The sequence below is a fragment of the Maylandia zebra genome, linkage group LG9, assembly GCF_041146795.1.
Source record: "Maylandia zebra isolate NMK-2024a linkage group LG9, Mzebra_GT3a, whole genome shotgun sequence".
Lineage (NCBI taxonomy): Eukaryota > Metazoa > Chordata > Actinopteri > Cichliformes > Cichlidae > Maylandia > Maylandia zebra.
In genome coordinates, this window is record NC_135175.1 from 15,333,769 (window position 1) to 15,359,218 (window position 25,450).

A 25,450-nucleotide genomic window follows, 5' to 3' on the forward strand; every position below is an offset into this window, starting at 1 on the left:
GTGCAGAGAGCGCCCTCCGAGGAAACACTGGAGATATGACGCAATACAATATATATAGGGTAAAATGATAAAATAAATAAGAACAGGATACAATATAAATATAAATAGAATAAGAAGATTAAAAAACGAATAAGAATAAAATCAAACAAATATTAGGTAAATCCTAAATTAATAATAGAATAACAGGATAGAATAAATAAGCATAAAATAAATAAACGCTAAGTAAAAGCTAAATTAAAAAGGTGGGTCTTGAGCCTGTTCTTAAAAACATGTACGTTCTCTGCGGCCCTGAGCTCCTCCGGCAGGCTGTTCCACAGACGAGGACCATACCACTGAAACGCTGCCTCTCCGTGAGTATGTGTCCTGACTTTAGGGACAATCAAAAGGCCAGTACCAGAGGACCTCAGGGTCCGCGAGGGTTCGTATGGTAAAAGCAGATCTGAGAGATAAGAAGGCCCAAGACCATTAAGACATTTAAAAACCAATAAAAGAACTTTAAAATCGATCCTGAAACACACGGGGAGCCAGTGCAGCGATTCTAAAACCGGTGTAATGTGGGCCCGCCCTCTGGTCTTCGTCAGCACACGAGCTGCCGAGTTTTGCAAGAGTTGTAAAGTTGAAATATTCTTCTTAGGAAGACCAGAGAGCAGGGCATTACAGTAATCAATGCGACTGGTAATAAAAGCATGCATCAGCATCTCCGTGTTGGCCCGAGAGAGAATAGGGCGGACTCTGGCTATATTTTTTAGATGATAAAATCCAATTTTAGTTACATGTTTAATATGTGGGATAAAACCAAGCTCAGAGTCAAAAATAACACCCAGGTTTTTCACTTGTAGCGAAGGACATAGTGAAAATGCTTCTAATTTAGGCAAGAGTTTCTCTCTCTGAGCCTCAGGACCGACAATTAAAACTTCAGTTTTGTCCTGGTTAAGTTGTAAAAAGTTTTCTGCCATCCAAGATCTTATATCCAAGATACAGTTAAAAAGGGCATCCATTTGTCTGGTGTCATCAGGAGACACGGAGATGTACAGCTGCGTGTCATCAGCGTAACTGTGGAAGTTCACTCCATGCCTCCTGATGACACCTCCGAGAGGGAGCATATACAAATTAAAAAGTACAGGGCCTAGAACTGACCCTTGAGGCACACCACATGTCATTTTATGGCTCTTAGAGGAGCATGTATCCATACTCACCATAAAAGTTCTGTCAGAGAGATAGGAAGTGAACCAGCTGTGTACAGCACCAGAGAGGCCCACCATGTGTTTCAGTCTGTTTAAAAGAATAGCGTGGTCTACTGTATCAAAGGCTGCGCTTAGATCCAGTAGCACCAGGACTGAGAGCTTTTGGGAGTCCCAGTTACATCTAAGATCATTTAAAACCTTTAGGAGAGCCGTCTCTGTGCTGTGGTTCACCCTAAATCCAGACTGGAATATCTCCAGGATCTGTCTATCATTGAGAAAATCAGTAATCTGAGTAAAAACAAGTTTTTCTAAGACTTTACTTAAAAATGGTAAGTTGGATACAGGTCTGTAGTTATTAAAATCATTACAATCCAAATTGCTCTTCTTCAGAAGGGGCCTCACCACCGCCGTTTTAAAGGCAGCAGGGAAGACACCCAACTGAAGAGAGCAATTCATCATGTATAAAAGCTCAGCCTCAAAAAATCCATAAAGTGTTTTAAAGAGTGAAGAAGGAATTGGATCTAAAAGACATGTGGTGGGTCTCACTGTGGAGAAAACCTTCTGAAAGTTCTCAGCATTAACCAGGACAAAGCTGTCCAGTGTCTCCTCAGGTACAATCGAGCCCTCAGATGTGTTTACAATCATATCGCGATTAGATAAAATATCAGATCTGATGGCGCTGATCTTTCCCCTGAAGTGGTCTGCAAACTGCTCACAGAGCGAGTCTGTGGGGGTTCTTTTGGAGCTTTTAAAATCAGGGTTAAATAAATGATCTATGGTGGAAAAGAGGACCTTGGGATTATTTTTGTTAATACTGATTATTTTGGCGAAGTATGAATTTCTTGACTTCCTTAATGTATTATTGTACACTTTAAGTTGCTCGCAAAATATTTGATGGTTGATAGTATTTTTATTTTTCCTCCATCTCCTTTCTGCTGCCCTGCAATTTCTTTTGAGTTTTTTGACTTCTTCGTTTCTCCAGGGTGATGCATGTTTTACGTTAATCTTTTTGGTGGTGAGTGGAGCAACGGAGTCAAGGCTTTTCTTCAGTTTGCTGTTGAAATAACTAAAAATCAAATCGCAGGATGCAGGTAAAATCACAGGGGGGCATTCGTCTAAAACCCTGGTAAAATTTGCAGCCACTTCAGAGGTTAGATAGCGCCTCCTCACAGTTCGCACCGAGGTCTCCCGCTGAATAAAACCGGTGATGTTAAAAAACACACAGTAGTGGTCAGAGACAGCCAAGTCAACAACAGAGGACACGCTGGTGGACAGCCCATGGGTGATGACCAGGTCCAGAGTGTGTCCTCTGTTGTGAGTCGGCTGCGTGACATGCTGGGTAAAATCCAAACAGTGAAGGATGTTTAAGAATTCTTTTGTTGCAGGGTCAGAAGGATTATCTATGTGCAGGTTAAAATCACCGGTTAAAATTATCATGTTATATTTTGAATGTATGTTTGTTAAAAATTCTGAGAATTCCTTGATAAAAGCAGCGCTGTCTTTAGGTGGTCTATAAACTGTGACAGATAAAACTGGAGGGCTGCTGAAAACAATAGCATGGAATTCAAAAGTGGTAAAATGATCAAATAAAATTTGTTTGGTGGTGAGTGTGTTGTTGGCTAAAGATGCAGTCCCACCACCTCTCTTACCACTTCTAATAGAAAAAGAGAAATTAAAATTTGGTGGGGAGGCCTCAGTGAGAACAACTGGTGCATCCGAACCCAGCCATGTTTCAGTTAAAAATAAACAGTCAAGTTTATTATCTATAATTAAATCATTAATAATAAAAGACTTGTTCGACAGAGAGCGTACATTTAAAAGTGCCATACTGATTGAGACTGGTGGATTTTTGACAATAGAGTTGGATGGATGTTGATATTTTTGAAGAGGCCAGAGGTTATTAATATTTTTGGAGTTACTGGATTTATGATAATTCTGTTGCTCTCTGTTTGTGATTATGACGGGTATTGTGTTGACTGTGGGAGAGAAAGGTCCTAGTCCAGAGTTTTGTGTATTACTGTTAAAAGTGGAACAAATATAGGAGCTGGGACCAGGGGAACATCAGTCAGTATAATACATTGGCAGCTTAACACAGGAATGTACATGGAAACAAAAAGGGAGGGACTTGTGATGTGAATGTGCTTGTGACTTTATAACAGTGCTCATGACACTAGGGAAAAGTTATCATTTGTTTTTACTCAAAAATAGCAGCTTTTCCACAGTGCTGGGCTTTAGACAGTTTCTCTTTTTTGAGAGGATTTCTCCTGCTTTTGAAAATACCCTTTCACAGGGCACAGATGAAGCAGGGGTTGCAAGAAAAACCACAGCAAGTTTATACAAGTTTGGATAAAGAAATTTGTGTCCAGCCCAGTACTCCAGCGGATTCTCCAGTCTGCCGATATTTGGTTCATGGAGGTATTTCTGCACTTCAGCTGTTGCATCAGCAGAAGCATTTGGGGTCTTTATCTCCAGAACAGTGGTGTCCAAACGATGCCACAGTTTGCTACCAAACAGAATGTAAGTAACTAAATACAATATAATAATCGAAATGTGCTCATATACCTTGAGTCACAGGCTGAGAAGCTTTTGATGATGAGGCTGCTGCTGATGAGGCTGCTGATAAGGGAGCCAAGTGCTGCACAAAAGCAGCACATTCAAAAATAAGTCTCTTCTCAGCATCCATTGCTTTATTTAGGCTAAAGAAGCCTATTTTTTTGAACCTTGGATCCAGCAATGTTGCCAGTGACATGATGCTCATTGACTGCAATGTGTAGAGCTTCTCCTTTAATTGTCTCCTTAGATTCTCAACCACGGTGGAGCTCTCTGGAGTTAGGACAACTCCCATTTCCTCTTCATGTAGTGCATGGTGCAACATTGTTAGAAGTGGAATTACTTTGGATCCAGACACTCGCTTTTCCTCTGACAGCTCAGTGGTGGCATCATTAAATGGGGAGAGTATTTTAAGCCATTCTGCCATAAGGTCATACTGTTCAGAGGATAGTGGGCAAATATCAGTGTGCAGGCCAGCTAACGATGCTCCAATAGGTTCCCTGAGTTCATGAACATGTTGAAGCATTTGGAATGTGTTGTTCCAACGTGTATCCACCTCTTGAATTAACTTCAGTGCAGGCCGGCCCATTTGCTCCTGCACCTCTGTCAGCCTCTCCTAGAAAAACAGCCAACAAAACAAAACTGATTCATTCAAGCTGTGTTACTGCAGCAGCACCTTAAAGCAGTAGTGAAATAATGGAACAAACCTTAGCAGTTGTACTGCTCTTGAAATATCCCACCATCCTCCTACAGGTAGTCTGGATGTCAGACAGCGTGGTGTGTTGATCAAGAGCTGTTTTGACCATGTATGTGCCACACAATTACTGTGACGCAAACGAAGCTCCTTAGCACAAGCACCCATGTTTGCTGCTCCATCAGTCACATAACATCTAACTTTGTCTGTAATGCCCCACTCTGACATGAGCGATGCTGTTACTTGTGACAAATTGATAGCAGTATGAGCTTGAGGGAAGTGCTAAACACCTAACACTACAGAATGCAATGCAGTCAATGAAATGGCAGGTGACGGCTAGGTAAGCCTCTGTGTTAATGGAGGTCCACATATCAGATGTCAAACTAACTGCAGAAACCTTGGCCACAGTCAGTTTTTCTTTTTGTTTGGACTCTTTGTATCTTTGGTCCACCATAGCTTTTCAAGCCTAAACAAATGAAAGTAAAGTACTTAATATGGAAATAAAGGCAAAATGGAAACATGCTTCATATTTTAAGATACACACCTGTCTTGTGGGGAGAACATAGTTAGGGTTCAAAACTTTAACAAGCTTCCTAAACCCACTGTCCTCCACAATAGTGAAGGGCTGGGAATCCTCTATCACCATGTTGACCAAGGCCTCATCCACATCATTCCTCTCCCCTGATACAACAAAAAAACATTAAGAAATTACATATATCAGTAAATACAACCCAAATATTAATGAATTACATGGGGAATATAAATTTTTTTTTTTATTTAACCTTTATTTAACCAGGAATGTCCCGTTGAGATCAAAAACCTCTTTTTCAAGGGAGTCCTGGCCAAGAGGCAGCACATTTCAAAACAAATACATACGAACAAACAAAGTTAAAATTACACAAAACAATTACACATTATTGAGGCAGTCTGTAGGCCTTTCAGTCAGTTTCCAGTCTTTCTGTAACAGGTTCCACAAAAAAGGCGCAGAGTGGACAAAGGCTTTCTTACCCACCTCTGTGCGGACAAGGGGAACAGACAGCAGCAGCTGATCATTTGAACGCAAGGAGTAAGAACCACTATTTGTCCTTGTGACCAAAGTACAAATATAAGGAGGCAGCAATCCAAGCATAGCTTTGTAAATAAAAGTGTACCAATGCCCCTGTCTTCTAATGGCCAAAGAAGGCCATTTTACTCTTAAGTACAAGTCACAGTGATGGGTCAGATATCTACAGTTGGTAATAAACCTCAAGGAAGCATGATACATCGTGTCCAATATTAGAAGACATGAAGAAGAGTTCATATACAGAATGTCACCATAATCTAACACAGATAAAAAGGTTGCAGTGACAAGACGTTTTTTTACTGCAAAAGAAAAACACTGTTTATTACGGAAGAAAAAACGAAGTTTAAGTCTCAGTTTCTTTACAAGTCTCTCTATATGTGGTTTAAAGGTGAAGGAGTCATCAATCCAGACACATGAACTATCTCTATGACATTTCCTTCAAGGGTGGACACCACTGGAATAGGCTCCGGGACCTTCTTTGACTTAGAAAACAACATTAGCTTAGTCTTGTCAGCATTGAGAACTAAATTTAGCTGAATAAGTGAATGCTGGAAAGCAACAAAGGCTTTCTGTAGGGTTTCAATGGCCTGAGCAAGAGATGATCCATAACAGTAAATAACTGTGTCGTCAGCATAAAAATGCAAATTTGTGTCTGAGACATTTTGACCCAAGTCATTGATATATAAAAGGAACAGAAGGGGACCCAAAACTGAGCCCTGTGGCACCCCCTTGTGGACAGCAACAAATTTAGAACAAAGACCTTCAAGTTTAATGCACTGGGTTCTATTATTCAGATAATTTGAGAACCACGCTACTGCATGTTCTGACAATCCAAGGCTGAGCAGTCTGTTTTTTAGGACAGCTAACAACAGGCATCTGCTGTGATGTTCACAATTCTGATGCAGTCTCACATGTATCAGTACTGATAAATGATCAGAATTATAATATTCCTGACTGCCTGAGGCTAAATTGAACCAAATCAGGACTTTGAGAACCGGAATCGAATGGATTATATCAGTGATGATACCCAGCCCTAGTGAGCAGCGTAGGCCCGACAGAAGTGGATGTAGCTGTGGGTAATAAGAAAAGATGAAAACAACTATTGATAACTTTTTTGTTAATATAAGGCCTGCTCTGTCTGAAATTCATAGCCAGTGCTCTGACACAGTGCCATCAATCTTTGAATGCTGAAAAAGCACAGTATCCAGAAAACACATTATATGTTGCAATAAATGCACTGCCCAAATGTCCCCTCTCCCCACTGCCTTTCAGCAGCATGCAGTACAGTTAGTTAATAATTTAGAAATGAATGTTGTCTGTATGGACTGCAATTCCCCCCCAAAAAAGTGCACATGTAGCACTGCGGTGTTAAGCGATGCAGTTGAAAAATTTGAGTGTGCCTAACTTTTGTGCCGGTGTGCGTAAATTTTTCAAGTTAGGCACACTGGTGTGCCCATGGCAAAAAGTTAGTCTAGAGCCCTGCCAATAGCTGTAGAAAATGCTAACATTGTTATCTTTTTACAAAAAGAAATGCTAAACATGAGGTTTTTGGACAAAGTTTGTGTTCTCCATTCTTTAAGCACTGTTTCGAGCACCATTTAAGCACCGGCACAGTTTCAAAAGTACCGGTTTGGCACTAAACGATACCCATCCCTACGTAACAGTAGCTACAGTCATCTTTATGCTGTTGAGGCTAAAACTTGATGCTACGAGCTCAATAATCATTGCTAGAAGGCATCATTTAGAATATCTAGTAATAAAGGAGCATTAACTGTTAGCAAGGCTCTCTGCTTTCTCTGTAAAAACTTGCACTGTGAAGTCCAGGGTTGTTCACATTTCATGCAGTGCTGAAGACACTGGTGTTGCAATCATAATGTCCATTGCCTGGTGGCATCGACCAGCCAAACAGGTGAGGTGAGTTGTGGAGGATCCATTGAGGTTCAGGCACAACATTGCCCACAGCATCAGGATAGTGGGCCTGATTATTTGCACCCATTCTCATGAAGTTTTTTTTTTTTTTTTTTTTTTGGCCTGTCCCGTTTGGCTCTTTTGCCATCAGAATTGTTGTCTAAAGGCAAAGAAAGATGCCCAACGGATTTACTTTACCAAACTGACCATCCCAGCCTTGCCGTAATGGTCCATTTGATTCACCTTTTATTGTTTATTTTATTTTCACTTACTGAATACGGGACAGACTTGACTGGGGGAAAGAAGGGGAGAAAGAAAGAGGGAAAGAGAAACAGCTGAGAAGAGGGACGGGGGAGAAGGCCAAAGACAAAAACCAACAGAATGGGCAGAGAAAAAAAAAATGCATATATCAATCACCTGGGTCACCTGCTGAGAAAGAAAAAAGAAAGCAAGCAGAAGAGAACAAGAGTAATAGAATAAACAACATCACAATGATATATGGGAATATGACAGTAAATACTAAATGTTAAACATTATTGTGCAGCACATAAGATCAACAGAACACAGTGTGCTTTGAGGTAGGAGCCAAAAAGGGTGTAGTTTGTGGGTGTGATCACCCGTGTGTACACCTGTGAGCATGGACGCGCTTGTTTTTTGTTTTTTTAAAAGGTTCCTTCATGTAATAATCTGCTAGAGGGTGTGTGGGGGCCACAGCCCCGTCCTCCAGGGCATGAAGCAGGTATGGGGGAGATCAAAACTCCAGACATCCAGAGGCCCCCAGAACACAAGAGACCAAGGAAGACCAACAGAGGGGCAGCTGCGCCACTGTCCCGGAAAGAGCTGAGGAGAGTCCCAGATGAGGGCTCACTCAGCAGCCGCGGAGCAGAAGCCAGGGGGAGTTGCAGTGACGCGCCCGTGAGCTCCGCCGGCAGCCAGCTGCGCCTGAGTGACCGAGCCCCAGGCCGAGAGGCCGGGGGCACCCCCACCTCCGAAGTGGCCCGAGCGAGCCCCAGGCTCCAGGCCCCGATAAGCGGCCGCCAAGGAGTGAGCCGGTGTGTACCTGGACGCCCATCCCCGGACACAAAGAACCACCAACGCACGCATTCTCATGAAGTTGATGTCCAGTTGCTCGCTGAGTGAGGATGCTCCCTGAAACAGAATCACAGACAGATACACAGTCAGTAAAACCACAATAGATTTCTTCTTTGAAATTATAATCAATACATTTCATCAAATGAAATTAATTACCCAGGTAGTGACTGAATTGAAAACAGTTCCGTTTAATAATTGGAGATACTTACATGAAGCGGGACGCCCTGATTGAGATGCTAAGAATCTGGACTGAACACGGAATAAATTTAATGAGTACAATGTACCCAAAATTCAAAATGAATTCAGTTTCTAATGTTCTAGTAACTTCGAAAAAGATTCACCTGTTTGTAGGTCAGTGGACAAGAGTTTTTATCTGGCTGTCTGAGAACAGCCCCCCGGTCCTTCCTTTGAGCACCTTGGCCTTTGCTTCATTCTCACACCTAGCACTTGTTGCAGTGTTTTTCCCATTCTGGTTTCTCTGGACAGCAAAACTCTGTTCCTCCTCTATGACAGAGCAGGAAACTGCTTTAGCAGTCTCAAAGATGTTGTTCTTCATCTTCTTAGCAAGAGCTTCCTCAGCCCAAGCAGCAAGTTCTTCCAAAGGAAGACTCCCTTCAAGGATGCTGCCAGAAATCCACAAGTGTGTGAGGTAGAAAGACAGAGGGCAAGTAAGCGCAAGTCAGTATGCTCCACATTTGTTATCATGGTTACTGATATTATCTCATCTTCCTAAGATTCTAAATTTTGGGTTTACTTTTATTGGTCCCAAGTCTGATGTTGAGAGTAAAGCCTAAAGAAAAATAAGTTATTGTCAGCTTTTCTACTCTCTGCTCTGTGACTACAGAGTCTTGAAATAAAACATGCAATGTTATTAAATCTTCCCCTTACTAAACACCTGAAGTCAGCTCAACTAAAGTGTAGGATGCTGCTGATGGCCATGTATGTTTGTACCAGGGTTGTATTGCAATCTGTCAGGGAATGTTACAGATGCAGCATGGAGGCTGGAAGCTCCCAGTTTGAATCATGACTATGCCCCCCCCCCCCACCCAGATTCTAAATAAACTAAGAGAATACACAGATGTGCCCAAGATTCTGAAAGAGCAGCAGATTCCCTTCCCAGCTCGGCTTAAGGTGAAATATACTGATAAAACAAAAATTTAGAACATGGCAGCTGAAGCCACTGAAGACATGTCTAGTAGAGGTAATGCTGTGAAAGTCGTTCAATCACCAGAAACCGCTCTGGAACTGAAGCAGCTAACCTGGAGCAAGGTGGGCAGAGAACCAACGAGCGCAGCGCTGAACAAGAAGCGAGATCCGAGATGGCACCTTCTCCCTCAGGAAACTGAGGTTTACCCACATTGTTTTACTTAAGTCTACTTTATTCGGTTTATGGTGCACAATACATAAATAAAAGAATGCTCTCTACGGTGAGGCCTAAGCCATCGAGAGCCTCCTTCATAGACTGATGAGGAAGTTGGCTCTCGAGGTGAAGCAGGGTCCATTTCAGGGACCTCTACCTTGGAAGTTAAGATCTTATTTTGATTTTTGTTCCTTTGCTTGCTCACAAAGCCAATGATGATCATGACTGGGAAGCCCACCAGCAACCACGTGCCCTGCAACGTTGTGTTTTTCAACAACAGCAAACTTTATTTATATTGCCCATTTAAAAACCAGTGGTATACCAAAGTGCTTAACATAGGAGGGTCAATTGTAAGTAATAGAGAGAGATGAAGGCATGGCAAAGTACCAAAGGAGAGACAAGAGAAATACATAAAAGTATAATAGAATAATATGTGTAAAAGATAAGAGTTAAGAACATTTTAAATCTCCTGAATCTAAACAAACAAATTCAAACTGAAAACAGATTAATGAATACATTATTAACTGAGTGAATGTGGATTGATATTGTTTATTTAGGAATTAGATGATGATAATATGCCAGAGATGGCCAACCCAGTCTAACACAGTATATCTGAAACTATGACAGAAAGGAAGTCATGCTCAAATATTTCGAGTTTATCATCTAAATGTTACAGCAAAACTTCAGCTACAGTGCCGTCCACCTCTGAAGACATGTGCTTACATCATGATGAGTTAGGACTGATTGTTTCAGACTGCAGAACCATTTTCTCAAGATTCTTTAGATCAACCACTTCATACTATGACTATACTATAGACTATTGTGGCAGAACATAGAAAGATAGACGTCTAAAGTCTGTAAAATATTTGGATGTTCAGTCTGTCAGATTTTGAGGCACATGGAAAGTTCAGTTTTGCAGGTGGTAGATTTGTGTTTTATTTCCAGCTTCTCATGCACAAGACATTCTAAAACATGGTGTTCTCTCTCATTTCCCAGTGTTACACTTGGCTCAAAAGTTGCAACATAAGGAGATGAATACCAGAGTATGGGTGAGAAGAGGTTTTATCTTAAAATGGAATAGCAGGTTGGCTAAAAGACAAGGCAAAGACAAGTGAGCTCCCTGGGAAGCTTGCCTCAGGTATGCTTTTATCCATACCTGACTAGGTGTGGCCAATTAGCACCAGCTGAACACTGAGCAGATTAGAAGCTGCAAAGGGACGTAAGACCTCCTCCCTTAAAAGGGTTCCTCTAGGACCCCTAAATTTATTAAAAGCCCCTCTGAAGCCTTCAGGTCCTTGACCCACAAACCTGGAATAACAGAAGCACAGTGTTCACATTATAGTTGGCATCCCTAAGCATGAGGATTTGAAGTTGCCACACTGAACACACAAAAAGTAACATGTGACCAACACAAAGGAGCACAACAGTCACAAACCCAAAATGATTACCTGATCTGCTACAACACAAAACCAAAAGTAGCAACAAATAATCACAAGTGAACTGTTGTCTCCACCACACAAACAGTCACAAGTGGCGTTATACCACAACAAGTTACTTTAATCCAAAAAGTTCAGAAAATCAAGCACACTAGTGACCAACCACAAAATGGAGAGCTATGGCCACACAATGATCACATCAAGGGTGGCTCAGCACCCCACAGTGTTATTGCCATCACCTGGCCAACAACACTCACAAGTGATCCAACAAAATATACATATTCCCCACAACACTAAAAGTCACAGCACAAAACACTCAACTCACAAGGATCTCATTAGCATCATCAACACTGACATATGCACTAGAGATGGACCGATCCGATATTACGTATCGGTCCGATACTGACCTAAATTACTGGATCGGATATCGGAGAAAAATAAAAAATGTAATCCGATCCATTAAATATCACGAAAGCACCTCACAAAACTTGCAACACGCCGTAACTCACCTCAGAACGTTAGCACGTCGGAGCAGTGTGCATCACGTGATAGAGCGGCTGTGGCATGCAGGACCTGTCGGTGGTCTGGATAGCATGTGGAGCTTCGCTAGCAACCCGGCATTTCATCTCCGACAAAGTTATCCCCGAGAGAAGTAAAGCAAGTGTGTAAGTCCATCTCTGAATGTTTGTAAAGCATTCCTGCGTTAAGCTTAACCGACTGCCTCTCGCTCTCCGGCTGCTACTTCAATCATGAAACTGCTTAATGATCAGCTGATCGGCTTTTCTGTCGCGAGTCCGTGTCTCTTGTTTGCTTTTGGCCCACTTTGCACCAGAAAGAGGAAACCAGTGGATAAACAACAGCAGCACGTTTAAGCTTGATCAGCTGTTGTTAGAATTTATTTATTATTACTTTCTACTCGAGGATCTTTTTCTACGTAGCTGACGGCTGGTAACTGTGCAGGGGCGGATCTAGGAAAGTTTAGCCAGGGGGGCCGATAGGGCATTAACAGGGAAAAGGGGGCACAAAGACATACTTTTCTTTCTTATTCTCATTTAAAATGTCGAGCTTTTAATTATTTAATATTTATCTGAATCTTACACCCAAAGTTTTAATCTGATGTAAAATGTATAGAAGTCCATTATTGTATATAGTAACTGTTAAGTCTAATATACCCTAGTAAGCTATAGTACTTTTTCCTTTGGGAAGGTACCATCTGTGCAGTCTGCAATTTTGTTGAAGAAAGATGTTGAATCTATTTAATATTTCTTGAAAAAGAATTGATTTCTGTGTATTTTTTTTTTCACACTGCATCAAATTAAGGTTGATTACGTCGATTAAGCATCATGAGGTGGCGCGTGAGGGGTGGGTCCCTATTTTTTATTTATTTATTTTTGTTGTTGCTGGGAGTTGGAACCCTATTAGTTAGGTTGCTTAATATTTATGCTAAGTACTCTTTAAAATACCAGAATAGGGAGGATGGTGTAGGTTTAAGTTTATTAGATTGATCAGTATTGCTGAACTATGAAATTTTTTTTTTTTTTTGCATACAGGTATAACAGAATAGCTTTAGTGTAGTTGTTGTTTTAAACTTGAGTATGAACTTATACAAAATGCAGAAAGATATTTTAAAAACAGTTTTGTTGATTAAAAAAACACTATATCGGATTCATATCGGTATCGGCAGATATCCAAATTTATGATATCGGTATTGGTATCGGACATAAAAAAGTGGTATCGTGCCATCTCTAATATGCACACACATGGTGTACACACAATGCCAACTTCAAAATGGTCTACTTGCCTCAGCCACAAGACCATAATCATGAATGGTCTCAAACCTCCTACCAAGTTTGGTGCCACTGATTTACTAGCCTAAAACACTAAAAACAACAAAACCCTAACTTTACCTACCCTAGTCTTCAGTGGTGTACCAGGCTCGAGGCAACTTTAAAGGCGAACTCGAGAGCAGGCAGCAGACCAGAGATATAGTCTCCTACCAAACTCTGAAGCGTACCCCCCACCCAGGATAGTCACCAAACACAATAAACTAAAACAATAAAGCAAAACAACAAGTGCTTTGATGGAAGGGCAGCACAGCCACCCAGCTGAAACACACTGACTAAAGGGACGTTACTCAATCACAGTGAGCACCTTCACTCACCCACTTAAAAGCAATACAAAAAAAACTGATATTCAATCTCCACTAAAATGTCCAAATATCCTGGACGAGCCGCCACTTATGTTACGACCCGGCTCAAAAGCTGCAACATAAACAAGGAGATGAACACCAGAGTATGGGTGAGAAGAGGTTTTATCTTAAAATGGAATACAAGGCAAAGACAAGTGAGCTCCCTGGGAAGCTTGCCTCAGGTATGCTTTTATCCACATCTGACTAGGTGTGGCCAATTAGCACCACCTGAACACACTGAGCAGATTAGAGGCTACAGAGGGACGTAACACCCAGAAAGTATTTTTTTTTTAAATGTAAAAAATATATTTACAGTATCCACAGATTTTACAAAATTCTAATATTTCTAAAATCCACAGTTTTTAAGATAAAAGGCCTAAAATTCACCTTGTGTCTTTCATTTACTGAAAGAGACTAAGTCTGACAGATTATTTGAATTACATGAGTTTAAACAAAAATTGTCGTGGTCCTGGGTCGTTAGACCCAGTGTTTTGTGTTTAGTATTAGTATTGTCTTATGTTTTGGGTTCATTCTTGTTTTCTTAGTTCCTTGGGTTTTGGTTCTTGTATTTAGTGTTTCTGATATCCCTACCTGTGTCCTCTCCCGGTGTTCTCTTTGTATCTCTGAGTTTGTGTCTCAAAACAGTTTCCGGTTTTACATTGAAGGTCTGTGTCTCGTTATGCCCATTAGTTTCAGCTGTGTCCACCCCGCGTGTCATTTCCTCATTGCCTGGTGTGTATTTATAGTGTGTGTTTGCCTCTTTTTCTTGTAACTCTGTCCGTTTAATTTGATAAACCTCTGTGGCTCTCTGCTCTCCATTCTCCACACGTCAACCTCTGTGTCACCTCATTATGTTTTTCCCTGTAGCCTGTCATCACCCACCTGTGATGACAGGCTAAACAAGATTCCATGACTTCTAAAAAATGCATGTACTCAAATATTATAGTTCATTATGTTATGAGACTCAGTGAAAGTAAAAGAAAACATTGAGGCTGAAAACTCATGGATGGCACTGGCTCTTTCACTGTAAAAAGAAGTTTCTTCCCACGCAGTGAACAACGTACGCTAATGTTTTTGCCGCTTTTTACGGAATCCAACTCAAAGTAAGGTCAGTACTTCCGCGCTTTAAACGTTACACGCTCATACTCTCTCCTGCACTCGTTATATTATCCATTGTTATCTGCACACAGCTGTTGCCACGAACGTAGCACTCGCTTACGTCATTGTCATGAGACACTCTCGCAAACAAAATCATGGTTTAGTAACACAGTAACGCAGCGTGCTTATGGGAAAGTAACAGTAATCTAATGGCCTTTTTTGCAATAGTAATCCCTTACTTTACTCATTACTTGAAAAAAGTAATCGGATTACTGTCACTTGGTGTTTGCTCGCTCTATGGTAGAGTATCACTTCCTGTTCCTGCTCAAACACAGTGGTGTTTCTGAGTAGCTTATCTGCTTAGCAATTTAATTAAAAAACTTTAAAATACATTCTTTTTCACAGTATAATCTTCATGTGCTTCATCCGAAGCACACTTTCTATGTACTCACTACCTAATTTATAGCCAAAGTATTCACTCACTGTGTCTAGGGTTGCCAACTCCCTGAAAAATAAATAAGGGACACCTCATGGCCAGGGCCGGGCAACCCAGTTGTCTTCACCCTTCCCAGTGTGGTAGCTCTTTTTTTTGTGTGTGAAATTATTTTTTAACCATTTGACTTGAATTTGATTTAAGCAGATGGATATTCTTTTTGATATGACCATATGGGAAACAAATGATCATTTAGCCATTTATTTTTTAGCTCAAAATGACAACATTAACACAGTAAAACAGGTCTCTTTCTTAAACAGAAGCCTGTCATGCTTAACTTTTGAGAATAAAAGTAAATCTTTCTTTAAAAGAACTCTGTCCTGCTTAACTTATTATATAAATTAATAGAAAGCAATAGAACGAAAAATATTCTTGTAACAGTGCACATATAGTGCATTTAGTACAATTGGCTTCAGCTGAGGCATTATTTCAGCTTTTCTAATGCTAATCAGCTGCTCCTGTTTGTAAACCCACTTGTTCCCATGATTATGCATCTTAACTCATCATATTCATCTATGTATTACTTTTATGTATTAGTGATCTATTTGTAATCATCTATCCTTGCAGTTGTTTATTACACAAAATAAATTATATTATCACACTTCTGGCCACATAGCGCTGATATTCACTGCACATGCCCATATTAACCTTAACCAGAGGGTTTAAAAACAACAAACCAATGTTTACATACCATATCTGCTTCTGCCGTGGCCTGGTGGACAAAAAATTGGTTAAGGGTTCCCCGAGCTGTCACGCCCCTCATGTTCTTCATGTGCCCACCACTAGAAGCATGCCTATGGAAAAAGTGCGCCGGCACACAGTGCAGTGCACGTTATAGGTGTTATCGTGCATTTTCCCAGCCAGGTGTTTTCCTTTTCCCATTCTTCCCTGTACTTTTGCAGCCTTTTTTTTCTTTCTCTGAGGGGAACAAACATTGCTGCTCTAATGCTGGGCTTACACTGTGCGATTTTTGGTCCATTTTGAGCCGATTTTTGAGTCGTGCGACCGATTTGGTGATCGGCCCGTTTTTGGCCTTCATCGTGCATCGTTTAGTATACGTGGGGTAACGAGAAGCGGCTGTGTCACCACACCCGCTCACACTGCTCACGCGCAAACACGTAAACGTCGGTGAAAAAGACGGAGCAGCACGGCAGTGCAGCGTGTGATCTGGACACAAGCGATGGAGGCACAACTTGTAGAACTTCGGAAAGCTCATCCGAGCCTTTTCCATGTGGCATCACAAAATTATCACGACCACAACAACCGTGAAAATAGTTGGATTTACATTGCTGCTCAATCACAGCTGCCTGATCATGTTTTTCATTAGCAATTTAGCAAAGTTGATGGTGTTGGTGTGTGTGTGTGAGTGAAAGACAGAGAGAGCGACAGATTTTCTGTTACAAGCTTCATGTTATGGAGGCACAGTGTGAGCACTCAGGTCGTATCAGAGCATCGGGCGGTATAGTGTGAGACTCTGCATCGTGACCTACCAACTTCTAACCCCTGCGAGTCAATCGTGCAGTTTGAGCAGGAGCTGAATAACGTGACTGAAAAAAATCGCACAGTGTCTGCCCAGCTTTAGGTGTACAGTCGTCCGAGACTTGCACCGCAGTGTCTGCGTTTGTTTCCCTGTTGGCCATGCTTCTTGTTATGGTCATCTGTTGTCTTCCGGTATTTTCTCCGCAAGCGACCTTTCCTCGACCAATGAGATGAGCGGTAATCTGAATTGTCATACTCGAATTGTCATAAGTGTGCTGTCAGCTCATTGGTCACAAAGCAGGAGAGGGGCTGGGAATTATGTTTTCAAACAAAGCGTTAATTCCATAAACATTTATAGACTACTTTTGATTCTCACTGTGTTACAGGATAAAGTGCGTCCCTTATTAGCTCAATACGGGACGTGTACTTTTGTTTCGAAATACGGGACGATTCTGTTTTTTAAGGGACGGTTGGCAACCCTAACTGTGTCTATACTGTTTCGCTAGCTTAGCTTAGCTCGTAGCTGACTCGTTAGCACCATGGCTACTTCATCTGTCCCTCCTGCACTTTCCTGCTTATTGTGTCAGATGTTTAGTTACTCCTCAGCCTCCTTTAGCAGTAATGATACTTGTAACAAATGTAGCATATTTGCAGCTCTGGAGGCCAGGATTAATGAATTGGAGACTCGGCTTCGCACCCTTCATTCACCCGTAGCTAGTGCAGCCGAAGATAGCGTAGGCCCCGCTAGCTGTTCCCCAGCAGACCCCAAGCAGCTGGGGAAAGAGGGCTGCTGGGTGACAGTGAGGAGGAAGCGTAGTCTTAAACAGAAGCCCCAGGTACACCACCAACCTGTCCATATGTCTAACCGTTTTTCCCCACTCTGCGACACACCCGCCAGGGGTCAAACTCTGGTAATTGGGGATTCTGTTCTCAGACGTGAAATATTAGGTCTCTCTCCTCCAAGTCTCTGTTAGTACATGACTTAATAATTGATCAACAAATCGATTTACTCTGCCTTATAGAAACCTGGTTGCAGCCAGATGATTATGTTAGTTTAAATGAATCAAGACCCCCGAGTCATTTTAACTAGTGACGCGTGAATCATGAACGAATTGTTCAATACTCGAGAATCGCTTTACTGACTCATGAATCATGATTCACAAGTCCAACTGACTCAATGAATCATCCTTGTTGTTGTTAGCAAATTAATTTCATTAGTAGAAATATATCTAGCTTAAGATTAAAATTGTGGAGAAAAACACTACATCCAGTATCTTAACAAAAACACTTCTGCTCTGAACTGGAAGAAAAAAACCTGAGTAGAAGCTCACATCAAGACAATAGCTCCTCAGTTCACAGTAGCATCGCTCTGCTAAGATGCTAACAGCCAAGGGCGTAGATTTGGTTTTGGCATTGGTGGAGACAGATGATTCAACCACCGAACCATGCCCTGTTTCTTTTTTTTTTTTTTTTCTTTTTTTTGTCTTTGCTTCTTGATAAAAAAGGAGAAATATACTTGCCTACATATGCTAAAAGTGCAAAGTGTGCATGTTAGTCCCCGTAGGGAAATAGTTCCTCTGCATTTAACCCATTCACCCAGTGAAGCACTGGGCAGCCACCAATGCAGCGCCCGGGGAGCAGTGTGTAGGGACGGTACCTTGCTCAGGGGTACCTCAGGGTAGCCGTTCAGTGGAGTCGAACCACCGACCTTCCGATCATGGGGCCACCACTCTACCTACTGAGCTATCCCTGCCCATGCTATTCCACATGCTTTTAAACCGTTTTAAATTACAATTCATAGTTTTATATGTGAATTATATAATGTTAAATTACTATTAAACAAATGACTGACTAAGTATTTTTGGCTTTAGTTTACTTCAGCCATATTCCATATAAATCAGGTATCATACAAAAATAAAATAGAGTCATGACAATAACAGAATATGACTTTAAGGACTTAACAACATTACTTCAGTGATAATACACCAACATCTCTTACACATTAGCACTAAGGCAAAACTGAATGACCTGGTGGTTTTTGTCCATGAAACTACTCATCTAAGATTACCACAAAGTAAAAGATCTCTTTCAGCAAAATTATGCAACATTTTAGGCACACTATTGCCCCTATCAAATCAGTGAGCTGGGATTTTTTTTTATTCTAAACATTAACTACTTTTACGGCAACAGACATGGAATACTGGTGCCCCACACAACAACTCAATGTCCACTATGTGAAGGAGCCAAACACATGCCTTCTCCTCTCGTTAATCTATAGCACCAAAACATCAGTCAGTCACCTGTGACCTTGCCTCTTCACCTCTGTCTGAGCTACAACATGGCAGAGCTGCCTCTGTCACCTGTTAAATAACAGTGAGACATTCCAAATACATGCAGTCACACATGTGCTTCAAATACAGTAATGAACAACCAAGTCATCATCCAATTTCACCTGTGATCTTGTATCACCATTACTCCCTGAGCTTTGTGTTGGTTCTTCTGTCACCTGACAAATAGGACATACATGACAATAAGAATAAAATGTGTAGCTGCTTCAGTGTTTCTGTCAATTTGTGCAGATCTTGATTCATCAGTAATGTTTGTAGGGTGAGTGCATTTTTAAAACTATTTGTGCAGACTGCACTACAAGGTGGAATATTTGCAAAATCATGACTACCTTATGATATTTTGTCTCAAAAATTAACCGTATGAATATGTCAGTACCATTAGGATGACATTTTTGCGTTAGACATATAATTTTAACAGCCTTTGTAAACTAATATCCTGGCCCGCTCGATGCTGCCGTTTTCTCCGACAGTTTCAATCAAAATTAGAAATGCTACTCTGGGAGACTGAGATAACTAATAGTGCTGCCTGTTGTGCAGTTAGTTTCCAAAAAACGTTATTCATGGTTACATACAATTTTAGACTGATGTGGGCCAAAGCCTAGCATAGCCTGTAACATTATTATGACGGACACATTATATGAGTGAACCTGACTTTAAGTGACTTACAGGTTTCTTTGAAAAACACTTTCTTATATCCAGGTTCTTCCTTTTTGCTGCCGTCCTCTTCACGTCCTTGCAGGTCCTCGCAGCGCAGGCTTGCCGCTGCTAAAACTAAACAGAGCTCCCTGAAAGGCTCAGCCAATCACATTTGCCATATTTGTCACATGAGGTAGGACCCCAGTAGAGAATGTAATTTAACTCTTTGTGCACCGCTGGGTGAATGAGACATTGACAGATCCTTTTTTTTTTTTCTTTCTATCGCTTTTGTTTTTCTTTGCTCAAAGAGATCAAATTATTGGTGGGGACAATTCAATAATCGCTGGATATTGGTGGGGACATGTCCCTTCCGTCCATGCCAAATCTACACCCTTGCTAACAGCACATTTGAGCTATGTCGCTACCCAATCGGTAACACGCATGCGCAAATCTTACGTCACTTCCTCTCTTTGCCAACATTGCGACATTCAATATATTTGAATGATACGGTTAGCGACCAGTTAGCTCCTAGAATTTCTCAACAGCTCTGCCTCCTTTTTGAATACCGGGACGTTTAAATAACAGATACCTCTGTATACAAACAAATTGATGCTTTTCTCCTCAACAGAGAGCGTCCCCAGATTGAACAAAAGCTCCGTAAAATAATGGTAAATGGCCTGTATTTATATACAAATACCCCAAAGCGCTTTACATATCCAACACCCATTCACACACTGGTGATGGCAAGCTACATTGTAGCCACAGCCACCCTGGGGCGCGCTAACAGAGGCGAGGCTGCCGGACACTGGCGCCACCGGGCCCTCTGACCACCACCAGTAGGCAACAGGTGAAGTGTCTTGCCCAAGGACACAACGACCGAGACTGACCAAGCCGGGGCTCGAACCGGCAACCTTCCGATTACAAGGCAAACTCCCAACTCTTGAGCCACGATCGCCCCCACATAATAAAAATGGTGCGTAATTACGGACTTAATAATACTGACTTAGTAATGTGTCACGTGAAGATTCATCAGCCAGATTAAGTGTTTACTAACAATTGACAGCGATAGCGGACATCATCATCGGTATTCCAACAATCCTCTCATCACAGACAAGCATAAACACACTCGGCTATTGCTAAATCAAATTTAACATGCATTTGAAATGACGCTAATTCAGTTTATAATAGGGTTCATTCACTCGGTCAGCAGGTGGCAGTATCCTCACTAATGTCCCGATGTTTTAATCTTGAAGTTATATAATCCACTCCTTTGAGTTATATTGACGACGTTTCAGCCTGAACATGAAGAAAAACAACAACACAAAACCTCCGGCAATGGAAAAACCTCCCTTTCACAACGTAGAGAAACCGTGTCTCGAATGACTCGAATGACTCAAAAACCCCGATTCTCTTTGGTGAGTGACTCATTATAACTCGATTCAGTAAAAAGATTTTAATTTACCATCACTAATTCTAACTACCAGAAACCTCAAAGCGCAGGCCGAGGGGCAGTGTGGCAGCAATTTTTCACACCAGCCTATTAATTAACGAAAGACCAAGACAGACTTTTGATTCATTTGAATTAAACCCTGATGCTTAGCCTTGTCCACCCCAGCTGTAAAACTCAGAAACCAGTCTTGTTATCATCTATCGTTCACCTGGGCCTTACACAGAGTTTCTATCTGATTTCTCAGACTTTTTATCTGATTTAGTGCTCAGCTCAGATAAAATAATTATTGTGGGTGATTTTAACATCCATGTAGATGCTAAAAATGACAGCCTCAACATGGCATTTAACCTGTTATTAGGCTCAATTGGCTTCTCTCAAAATGTAAAAGAACCCACCCACCACTTTAACCACACTCTAGATCTTGTTTTAACATATGGCATAGAAACTGAACATTTAACAGTGTTTCCTGAAAACCCTCTCCTGTCTGATCATTTCCTGATAACATTTACATTTACAATAATTGATTACACAGCAGGTGAGAGTATACTTTATCACAGTAGATGTCTTTCTGAAAGCGCTGTAACTAAGTTTAAGAACATAATCCACCCACTGTTATCATCTTCAATGCCCTGTACCAACATAGAGCAGAGCAGTTATCTGAATGCTACTCCAACAGAGGTCAATTATCTTGTTAATAATTTTACCTCCTCACCACGTACGACTCTAGATACTGTAGCTCCTGTGAAAACTAAGGTCTTAAAACAGAAGTACCTGACTCCGTGGTATAATTATCAAACACATAGCCTAAAGCAGATGACTCGTAAGCTGGAGAGGAAATGGCACAAATTTAGAGGATCATCATTTAGCCTGGAGAAATAGTTTGCTGCTTTATAAGAAAGCCCTCCGCAAAGCCAGAACATCTTACTATTCGTCACTGATTGAAGAAAATAAGAACAACCCCAGGTTTCTCTTCAGCACTGTAGCCAGGCTGACAAAAAGTCAGAGCTCTTTTGAGCCAACAATCCCTTTAACGTTAACTAGTAATGACTTCATGAACTTCTTCACAAATAAAATGTTTATAATTAGAGAAAAAATTACCAATAATCATCCCACAGATGTAATATTATCTACAGCTACTTTTAGTACCATTGATGTTAAGTTAGACTCTTTTTCTCCAATTGATCTTTCTGAGTTAACTTCAATAATTACGTCCTCCAAACCATCAACGTGTCTTTTAGACCCCATTCCTACAAAACTGCTCAAAGAAGTCCTGCCATTAATTAATTCTTCGATCTTAAATATGATCAACCTATCTCTAATAATCAGCTATGTACCACAGGCCTTCAAGCTGGCTGTAGTTAAACCTTTACTCAAAAAGCCATCTCTAGACCCAGCAGTCTTAGCTAATTATAGGCCAATCTCCAACCTTCCTTTCATATCAAAAATCCTTGAAAGAGTAGTTGTCAAAGAGCTAACAGATCATCTGCAGAGGAATGGTTTATTTGAAGAGTTTCAGTCAGGTTTCAGAGCTCATCACAGCACAGATACAGCTTTAGTAAAGGTTACAAATTATCTTCTTATGGCCTCTGACAGTGGACTCATCTCTGTGCTTGTCCTGCTAGACTGTTGTGTCCTGTAATGATTTTACCATATTGCACCACTAGAGGGTGGTGTCGTTAAATAAGAGTAAAGTGGAGTTGGTAAAGTTTTAGAGTTAGAGTATAGTTAGATGGCTAACGGATAACTTGTTGTGTCTCCCTGTTAAACCTACGATGTAAAGTCTGTGTTGAATCCATTAAAGAGCACTGTTCCTTTATGAGGACTGGTTTATTACCGGCCGCTACTAGTGGTGGGCGGATTGATCCAAATATCGATAGTATCGATCCCAAGTCGGGATCGGTATCGGATCAATACTAGCCTGGTTAGATCGATTCTTTACTTTGAGTTCTGCTTGTTTGCTATGCTGTGCTTTTGGCAAAAACGAAAGAGCCAGGTCACTGGACTCGCCGCTCCTGTGTCAGCGGAGAACAAGCACACTTTGCGCCCCCCCCCCTCCTATGTTTCAGTGTTGCGCTGACACGTCACGTGACTTAGACACTTTGGGGGTTATTAAGTCGTTTACATATTAATTATATTTTTACCAATTGTTTTTGTTGTTGAGAATTTTAATTGTAATTTTTGTTTTATAGTTTATCAACAGTATTTGTTTTAATTTGTTTACTGGTTTGTGTGACTTAAGATTAAAAAAAACAAAAATCGTCACCACGGCAGACCCGATGGCATTCTCATGCTTCACAGCATTATTTATTCTTACAATAAGCACACGGTTGCTGTAACAGTACATTCAACGGCTGCAGCTCTCCCGCTGGCAGCCGTACACACCACCAAACCTGCAGCGGCATCGCAGAACATGCCCTGCCACATACTCCCATCGCCCGCTTCACCCCACCCCGCGAGCAGGTGAGGAAATCGGCCCGGACCATCGGCGCCCCATGCCCTGGCCCAGCGACAGGGAAGTGTCCACTCTGGGGTCGCCCGCGCCTCCAGCGGAAGCGGAGTGGAAGTGAGCCAGGGCTCAGAGGCAGCTGGGCAGACGGCCGGCACGCAGGACCATGCAGCCTGCGTGCCGAAGCGGACAGCATGCCGCCCTCAGGCAGGACCCCCGCGCACCTCGCGCACCATTACCTCTAACTTCAGCTTGGCAGTCCCGCTGGCGTGCCAGCCTCCGGCTCACCCCATGCCGCGCGCTGTCCACCCTTACAGTGGTCACCCGGTTGCTGTAACAGTAGCCTACATTCAACAGTTGCAGCCCTCCTGCTGCCAGCTGTACATATCAACACCAAAAACAACAACAGCACATGCAACGCACAGGTTTTAAGCCGGTGAGGCATGATTGTAGATGCAGTGAAGGTGAGTCCATCTCACCTGCAGCAGCATCGCAGACCACGGCCCGCCACAATAATAAAGCATTTTTCATTTAATTATAAATAAATTATTTCTCCTAATTATGTCCTGGGTTTTAAGTAATTAATAATACAAAAGGAAAAATCACAAAAAACACTTAAGGTCATGAAAATTAATTGCGATTTAGCAATTCAATGAGGCATCCACCTTATTTATTGAAAAGTATCGGTATTGGTATCGGCGATACTAGCCTGTATTTACTTGGTATCGGATCAATAACAAGAATATGCAGTATCGCACACCACTAGCCACTACTACATTTTGGCGACGAGTAACCCTGCGTGTTTTTTCTGCTTAGTTTTTTGCTGAGTCATCGTGGCTGCAAACGTCCACCGCTGATGTTTTTGCCTTGCCCTGGAGATGCTTTGCCCTTCAACATGTGGATGCGTATGTTCAACAATTATTTGCTTGTGATCAATGCAACAGGGAATGCTTGGCCTGAAGCACGAAGAAGAGCTACTTTACTTCACTGCTTGGGAACAGAGGGACAAAGGATTTTCTACTCACTGCCAAATACAGGTGATACTTTCGCCTCTGCTGTTACTGCCCTAGAACAATACTTTTCACCCAAGGTAAATGTTGTTGTGGAAAAACATGCTTTCAGAAAGCGAACACAAGCTTCACATGAGACTGTTATCCAGTATGTGGCCAGCTTGCGTGACCTTGCTTCTAAATGTGAGATTGATGACAGGACAGAAGAAATGATCCGTGATCAGCTAGTTGAACATGTGTCTAGCCCCAGCATAAGAGAAAGACTCTTGCTTGAACCTGATTTGACACTAGATAAAGCTGTTACACTGGCAACACAAATGGAATCTGCAGTTCAACAAGCTAAATCCATAGCTGCAGACAGCCAGTCCAAGCTGTGCAGTCTCACTCGCACTCCATGCAGAGGAAACACAAATACAATGCTCACCCTGCAAAGCCATCTCATGCAACAAAACCATCTAAGAACTGTTTTAGATGTGGTTCAAACATTCATTTAGCAAACTGTCGTCAGTGTCCTGCTGCCAAAGCTACTTGTAAACTGGTCATAAAATTGGACATTTTGCTCGTGTCTGCTGCTCATCCAAGACAAGAGATGTACGGGAAGTGCATTTACCAAAACTCAGTCCGTTACTTAACAGATCCTTCTCATGCATCAAAAGGATTGCAATGCAGCATAAATGTGAGCACACCTACCTCATCAGCTAAGGACATTGCACTGATTGTGGACACAGGTTCTGCAGTTTCTATCCTGCCTAACCACATCTACGAAGAGCACTTCAGTGATACGCCACTAAAACCACCTGACCTTCAACTAGTTACATACACAAAGAAAACAATCCCTGTAGAGAGATACTCCCTACGGCTTATGACAAAATTTGATCCGATTTGATTGATGACCCTAATCATGACCTTTTGACCTCCCCCCTCCCCCCCCGGAAGTGTGTAATTTGATCCCCTAAGCGTGACGAATTGCATCCGGAGAAGGGAGGGGGAAACCCCGGAAGCGCGCCACCTGTCC

The 25,450-nt window shown here is 41.7% G+C and overlaps 1 long non-coding RNA gene across 1 annotated transcript; it reads right to left on the reverse strand.

Annotated features, from left to right (window-relative positions):
* Positions 1-8,157: 8,157 nt before the first annotated feature.
* LOC143420495 (uncharacterized) lies at positions 8,158-9,098 on the reverse strand. The gene is made up of 3 exons (XR_013100323.1): positions 8,833-9,098; positions 8,701-8,740; positions 8,158-8,548 (listed from the first exon to the last, which is right to left on the reverse strand). It is a non-coding gene; the product is annotated as an uncharacterized LOC143420495 (long non-coding RNA).
* Between the last annotated feature and the right edge of the window lie 16,352 nt (positions 9,099-25,450).